At 40.4% G+C, this 7,251-nt stretch overlaps 1 non-coding gene across 1 annotated transcript; it reads right to left on the bottom strand.

Annotated features, from left to right (window-relative positions):
* Window positions 1–3,127: 3,127 nt before the first annotated feature.
* Window positions 3,128–3,234, bottom strand: LOC130741548 (small nucleolar RNA R71). Its single transcript, XR_009020441.1, has one exon. It is a non-coding gene; the product is annotated as a small nucleolar RNA R71 (small nucleolar RNA).
* Window positions 3,235–7,251: the final 4,017 nt, after the last annotated feature.

A 7,251-nucleotide genomic window follows, 5' to 3' on the forward strand; every position in this document is an offset into this window, starting at 1 on the left:
ATGTTTTTAAACTCTGATAAACGTTTTTAAATAAAACAATGGGAAAAATGGGGTGTTACATTAGTGGTATCAGAGCATGGTCGGTCAGTAGGTTAGGTTTATTAGCATGTCTAATTCCTTTTGTATTCGATATGTGTTTATGACACAATCGGTACTGTTTTGGAATTCCAAGGACAATGGTCCCGAGTTGTTCGTTTAAGGAAATTTTCGAGGGCGAAAATTCTTAAGTGGGGGAGAGTTGTAATACCCCACTTTTCGTTATTAGGTTATTTATTATTTTATCTTAATTATTATTATGCTATATGGTATTTTGATAATTTTTGCGATTTAATTAGATGATTATGTGATTATGTGATTTAATTAGATGATAAGGTCATTAAGTGATTTTATTAGATAATTAAGTTATTATGTGATATAGATAAATAAGGGTTTTAGGTTTTAAGTGAGTAGTTGGGAGTGAGGCCCATTGTAAGATTATTTAAGGGTTATGAGAGAATTAAAAAGAGGGAAATCAAAAAATTAGGATTAGAGAAGCAGCAGAACAGAGAAACACGTGAAAGGTGAAGGAGAGGGGAAAAGGTGGAGAAAACCTAAAATTTGATCTTCAAGAAGAAAAGGGTCAAGGAGGCTTTGTACCGATGTCATAGAAGGTAAGGGTTTGAATTTACCTTGTATAATTGTAGAATAACAGAGGTTGAGTTTAACATGAAGGAACCCCCATCTTCTTTGAAAATTCAGAACTGAGAGCCTGTGTTGAGTGTTAACATGTGGTGAGCAAAATTGATTTTGAGCGAAATTGAGGTTCTGGGGAAAATTGGGTTCTGTTCTGTTCTGTCCGCAGATATCCTAACAGTCTGTGTTGTAGAGAGCATAACTCTCTCTGCAGAATTCCAAATTGAGTGAAACCAATTTTGTATGAAAGCTAACTGATAGGGCTATGTTGGGTAATATTTTCATAATTTTTCGATTGCTGGTTCAATACCAGAATCATTTGCAAGTTCATTCTGTTTCTGCCCGCAGACACCCTAGCAGCCTGTGTTGTAGAGAGCATAACTCTCTCTAAAGAATTTCGAATTGAGTGAAACTAATTTTGTATGAAAGCTAACTCATAGAGTTATATTGGGTAATATTTTCATAATTTTTGGATTGCTGGTTCAATACCAGAATTATCTGCAAGTTCACTCTGTTTCTGCTCGCTGACACCCTAACAGCCTGTGCTGTAGAGAGCATAACTCTCTCTACGGAATTCCAAATTGGGTGAAACCAATTTTATATGAAAGCTAACGTATAAGGCTATGTTTGGTAAAATTTTCATAATTTTTGGACTGCTCATTTAGTACCAGGATTATATGCAAGTGTGCTATGTTTCTGCTTATTTCTGGGATTGATTCTGAAACTGATTCTAGTAATTGATATGAGACATTTGATGATTTTGTGTTGCTATTTTGTCAGTGGAATAGTGAATGATTTGATAATTATATTGAAGTGTTATTTTGTGCAATTTTGGTGTGATTTCCGTTATGGAATTTGGTGAGAAAATATGTTATATATTTGGGGCTGGAGTGGTCTCAAATTGCATGTTTTAATTTATGAGATTTTGCACGAAATACACTTCGTTTAGTCAAGAGGCAACGTGTCGGTTTTCATCGGAAAACTGAGGTTTGTCCCAGAACTGGAGTGGTTCTGGAAGTCTGGAGTGGACTTCATTGGTGGTTAACTGTCTGGAGTGGACGCGGTGATACCGCTAAGGTTAACAATTGGTACCACATGCATACATTAGAGTCTCACACACTAAGTTTCACGTTTTCAGTGGTTTTATGTGTTTGATGATTTGTTGGTGAATTGTTTTGTTGTTGTGGTAAAGTCGAATTATTATTCTTCTTAAAACTTATAATTTTCCGAAACAACAATAAGAATTATGAAACTGTCTTGAGAGCAAATATTATAATCACACAGATTTTAAAGAAAAGGTGAAGAGTTTATAAAGCATAATCTGAATTGTTTACTTGCTGTTTGTTATGCTATATTTTATACAATATAAGTTCTTACCCTTCTGTTGGAATGATGTTCTATGCGACATCGCTCAGGTACTTGAGGTAGAGATGTGGCTCATGAGGAGTCGCTACGGAGAGTCTTAGCTTATGTTATTATTATTATTATTATTGTTATTATTATAAAATAAGTGTCTTGCTATGTAATGTAACACTGGGTAGATATTTTACATTACTTTTACACTTTTGTTGAGAGGATTTTATAACCTTTCCTTATGGAAGTTGTTGAATAATTTTCTAAATTATGGCGATGTCGTACTGTTAATGGCCGAAGTGCTTATGAAATTAAGTTCTGAGTATGATCAATTTTATTGGAATATCATGGAAGATAAACCTATTTAGATAAGTGATTTTATGCATCTTAGGATTATCTGGCTGGTTTAGAAATTTTATTGGCAGGAATAATTCATTCTTTGGAAAGCATATGAACTTATAAATTTTCAAACACAATCAGGGTTAATTTTAATGAGTTTTCGTGAAGAAGTGTAATACTCCCTTGATATGTTTTTAAACTCTGATAAACGTTTTTAAATAAAACAATGGGAAAAAAGGGGTGTTACACTCTCCATCGTCGTCGAGCTCAGCAAAGAGCTGCTGAGATAGCCGCCATGGTTGTCCATATGACGGAGGAGGAATTGCAAGCCCACATTGAAGAAAGAGTGCAAGAGGCTATTTCTCAAAGACTTCAAGAGCAAGAAGCGGAGAATGCCAATCGTTCTCTTAGAAACCTCACCTCGGCTGCCATGAGCTACGATTATCCGGGCAGCATAGTTTCCCCCGATGGCATGGGTAACTCTGAGCTGAGGCCTGCATTCATCTACTTGGTGAGCCAAAATCAGTATGGTGGAGGTGCTCTTGAAGATCCTCATGCACACATGGAGCGGTTCATCCGCAATTGCAACACCTATAGAGTTCAAAATGTCTCAGCGGACACCATCCGCTTGAGTTTGTTTCCTTTCTCTTTGAGGGACACTGCTGAAGAGTGGTTGAATTCACAGCCCCAAGGTAGCATCAAATCTTGGGAGGATCTAGCCAAGAAATTCACCACAAGATTTGTTCCAAGAGCCCTCTTGAGAAAGCTTAAGAATGATATCATGACATTTGCTCAATCCACTGATGAGAATCTCTATGAAGCTTGGGAGCGGTTTAAGAAGCTCTTGAGGAGGTGTCCTCAACACAACCTCACCCAAGCTGAGCAAGTGGCAAAGTTTATGATGGTCTCCAATATTCTTCGAGGTTTGGTCTGGATGCGGCTTCGAATGGAGAGTTCGATGCCCTTCTTCCACAAGTTGGGTATGAATTGATTGAAAAGATGGCTATAAGAGCCATGAACTCTAGTAATGAACGCCAAGCCCGAAGAGGAGTCCTTGAAGTTGAAGCCTATGATCAACTCATGGCCTCCAACAAGCAACTCTCCAAGCAAATGAATGAAATTCAAAGTCAAATGAAGACGACCAAGGTGATTGGTGGTCGAGTTGCCAAAATGGAGTGTGTGACTCGTGGAGGGCCTCATGACAGTGAAAATTGCACCGAGACTAGACCGAAAGAGGAAGTGAAGGCCATGGGTCAAGCTCGAAACGACCCATTCTCAAATACTTATAATCCGAGATGGAGGAACCACCCCAATTTCTCTTGGAGGCAAAGCAACAATGGGCAAGGAAGTAGCTTTCAAAGGCAATTTCCTAGTCAAGGGTTCCAAGGCCAAACCTCAAGACAACCTCAAGAGTGAGGAGAAGTTGAAGGGGGTGGTAGCAAGAAAAGCTTAGAGGAGTTGGTGGAAACTTTCATCAACCGAACGGAGAATAATTACAAGAACCAAGAGGCGGCTATCAAGAATCTTGAGAATCAATTTGGCCAGCTGGCCAAGCAAATAGCCAAAAGACCTCAAGGTAAATTTCCTTCCGATACTATCCCCAATGCTAAGCAGGAAAATGCCTCTGTTGTGACCACTAGAAGTGGGAGAGTGATGAATGAATTGAAGAAAAAAACAGAGGGAGAAAAGAGAGAGGAGATAGTTGAGGGAGAGGTTGTTGTGCCTATCAAGGCGAGAGAGATAATTGATCTTACTCCCGAAACTAGCAAGGTTCTGTTTCCTAAAGCATTGGCTAAGAAGAGCTTAGACAAAAAGTTTTCAAAATTTGTTGATGTTTTCAAAAAGCTCCACATTAGTATTCCTTTTTCCGATGCTTTGGAACAAATGCCTATATATGCTAAGTTTATGAAGGATATCCTGCATAAGGGAAGGAGGTTGAAGGGAGTAGATGAGACGGTGTTGTTGACGGAGGAATGTAGTGCCATTTTGCAGCGGAAAATGCCAAAGAAAAGAAGAGACCCCGGAAGTTTCACTATTCCGCTGGAAATTGAAGGCATGGCGGATGTGGAAGCCCTGTGTGACCTAGGAGCGAGCATCAATTTGATGCCGCTTACCATGTTTGAGAGGCTGAACTTAGGAGAGGTTACTCCAACCATGCTCTCCTTGCAAATGGCGGATCGATCCCTAAAGACTCCATATGGGATTGTGGAGGCTGTAATGGTGAGGGTGGACAAGTATGTGTTCCCCGTGGATTTTGTTGTGCTTGATATGGAGGAGGATGAGAAGATTCCTCTCATTCTTGGTAGACCTTTCTTAGCTACTGGTAGAGCTAAGATTGATGTTGACAAGGGTCATCTCATTCTTCGTGTTGGTAAGGAAAAGGTACGATTTTCTGTTTTCAATCCTATGATAGAAACTAACCATGATAATGACTTTGTTTGTGATGTGATTAGAAGCGTACCAAAGGTTTCGGAAGAGACCCCCAAAGCTAATGAAAAATTGATGAGTTCCATCCAGCTCTCATCAAGCTTGTTAGTGGAAACAAGTATGGGGGGTCTAAGTACGAGAACTTGCATGCTCACATGGTCAAGTTTGCCCAAGCTAGTTCCCTTGCTAAGATTGAGGGTGTTTCAAGTGATGAAGTGAAGATTAAACTCTTTCCTCACTCTTTGACAAGGGAAGCTAGGGCTTGGTTTGATGGACACAAGGACATAGCCTCATGGGAGGATTTACTTCAAAGGTTTTGTGCAAGGTTCCTTCCGTGCACTTGTGGAAAGTTGATCAATGGTAAGGAATTTCCTTCCTAACACCATGGTATCCTCTTAAGAGGATCAGTAGATCAGTAGTATCCTCTTAAGAGGATCAGTAGATCAGCTTCTTAAGAGGATACTAGTGAGAAAATCAGTGTATTGTTAGTCACTTAGTAGGTAGCAAAGTGCAGTTGTAACACTCATTGATTTTAGTGAATTGCCTTCATCAGAAGAAGGAAGAAATCACCTTCACGGGTGGACTGGATTAGCTTGAGCTTTTATCTCAAGTGAACCAGGATAAAATATTTGCGTGCTTCACTTCTTATCTCTCTGCACCTAGTTCTCTCAGGGAACCCACTCCAGAAAGACCTCCTAAGAGAACCTCAGTGCAATCACCTCAACTATCTGAGTCTGAAAGCTCTGAGAACTCCTTGGAAGAATCCTCAAGTGAGGAGACTGAGGATGATGATGTTCCTCTGGCCAAGAGGCGAAAAGTTATTTTTGAGGAAGAAGATGAGCAGGATGACTGTGAGATCATCCAAGATGTGCTTCAGGTTATATGGGAATCTTCAGAAGCTGAAGAATCCACAGATTCTGATGCAGTACCCTTAGTGAAGAGAAAGAAACTGTCTCTGAAGGGTCCATTTCAGCAGAAAGAGGCAGAATCAAAGCAGGCATCTGACCTTGCTTCAGAAGCACAAAGGGAAAGAAGATCAAAGAGCATTTCTGACCCTGCAAGGGCTGCAAAACTCACCAGAACCACTCTCATCAGAAGTCCAAGTAAGGTAATTACTGAAAGCATTAACTCTGATTCTGCTTTAGTAGTTATTCCTGAACAACCCCTGCCTATATCTACCTCCATGCCTACCTCAACCCAAACAGCTCCCACTCAAATAGAACCACAAACACAAGCCTTCTCTCAAGCTGAAACACAAGCCCCCCAATCAAACATCCAAACAGCTACCACTGCCATTCCATTCATTCACATACAAACCTCTTCCACATCCACCACAACTGAACCTGTACCTGTCTTTAATTCTTTTATTCAAGGTATCGTTCAAAGTGAGACTACCTTGAGAAATTTGGTTCAACAATTTACTCCCAAGCCTCCATCCACTTCAAAAACCCTCCTGATAACTCAAACTGGTGAGATCCCTGCTGAGGAAGAAAATGAGGATGATGATGTTCAGATCCTTGAACCTCCTTTCAATGTGAAGCCTATTCAACAAGTGGCTTCCAACTTTGAAGATCAGCTTCAAGATACTGCTGAAACTTCCTATGTGTCCTTGTCCAACTATTCTGCAGTAAACTCACGAGATCTGAGTTTTACCTCACCTGAGAAGACTGCTACCTCAAGGCAAAGGCAAGTAACGATCTCTGAAGCTGAGCATATGGATGAATCTGATCATTCAGGAATAGAGAAGAATCATGAGATTGATTGTATTCCTTCAGGACAACCCAGAACAGATAGTCTCAATGCTTCAAGTTCTAATGCAACCAGAACTCCTCAGCCTGTCCTGACCTTGGCAACCTCCTTCCGACCTCAAAATCTGATTCAACTCATTCAGGAGTTCTCTGAAGAGGCAACCCGAAGACTGAAATGGTTATATCAGGTAACTGACAATCAGTTTGATGCCTCATTTGTTGATGGTCTGTGGTCTGCCTTCGGAAGATGGTCAGAAAGCAAAGCTTATGAATTTCAGAAGCAGCTTAGCAGTGAGAAACGTCTGAGAGTTCATGATGCGTCTGAGAGAGCTTATGAGCAAAGGCAGAGAGTGCTGCACAGAGTTTGTGAACCTTTGAGAAGAGCTATGGCTGAAAGAAACCATGTTGTCTCTGAATGTACCTCAGAAGATGCTGAGATGGTTTCAGCAGAGGTTGCAGAAGACAACTCTGAAGGAATAATTATTCTGGAAGATGCAGATGTTACTGAAGTTGAGAAGCAAGTGCCAATTCAAGTTGATGCTGAAGTTCCATCAGAGGCAGAAGTTTCTGGCCCTGTCCAAGCTCCAGAACCTTCTCCTCCTCCTCCACCAGAAGTTGCTACTCTTGCTGCCAGAATTGACAGAATTCAAGATGATTAGCAGAGACTGTTTCAGATGGTTGAGCAACAAGGACTTGTTCAGATTGAACAAAG

This window comes from Lotus japonicus, chromosome 2 (genome assembly GCF_012489685.1).
Source record: "Lotus japonicus ecotype B-129 chromosome 2, LjGifu_v1.2".
Classification (NCBI taxonomy): Eukaryota; Viridiplantae; Streptophyta; class Magnoliopsida; order Fabales; family Fabaceae; genus Lotus; species Lotus japonicus.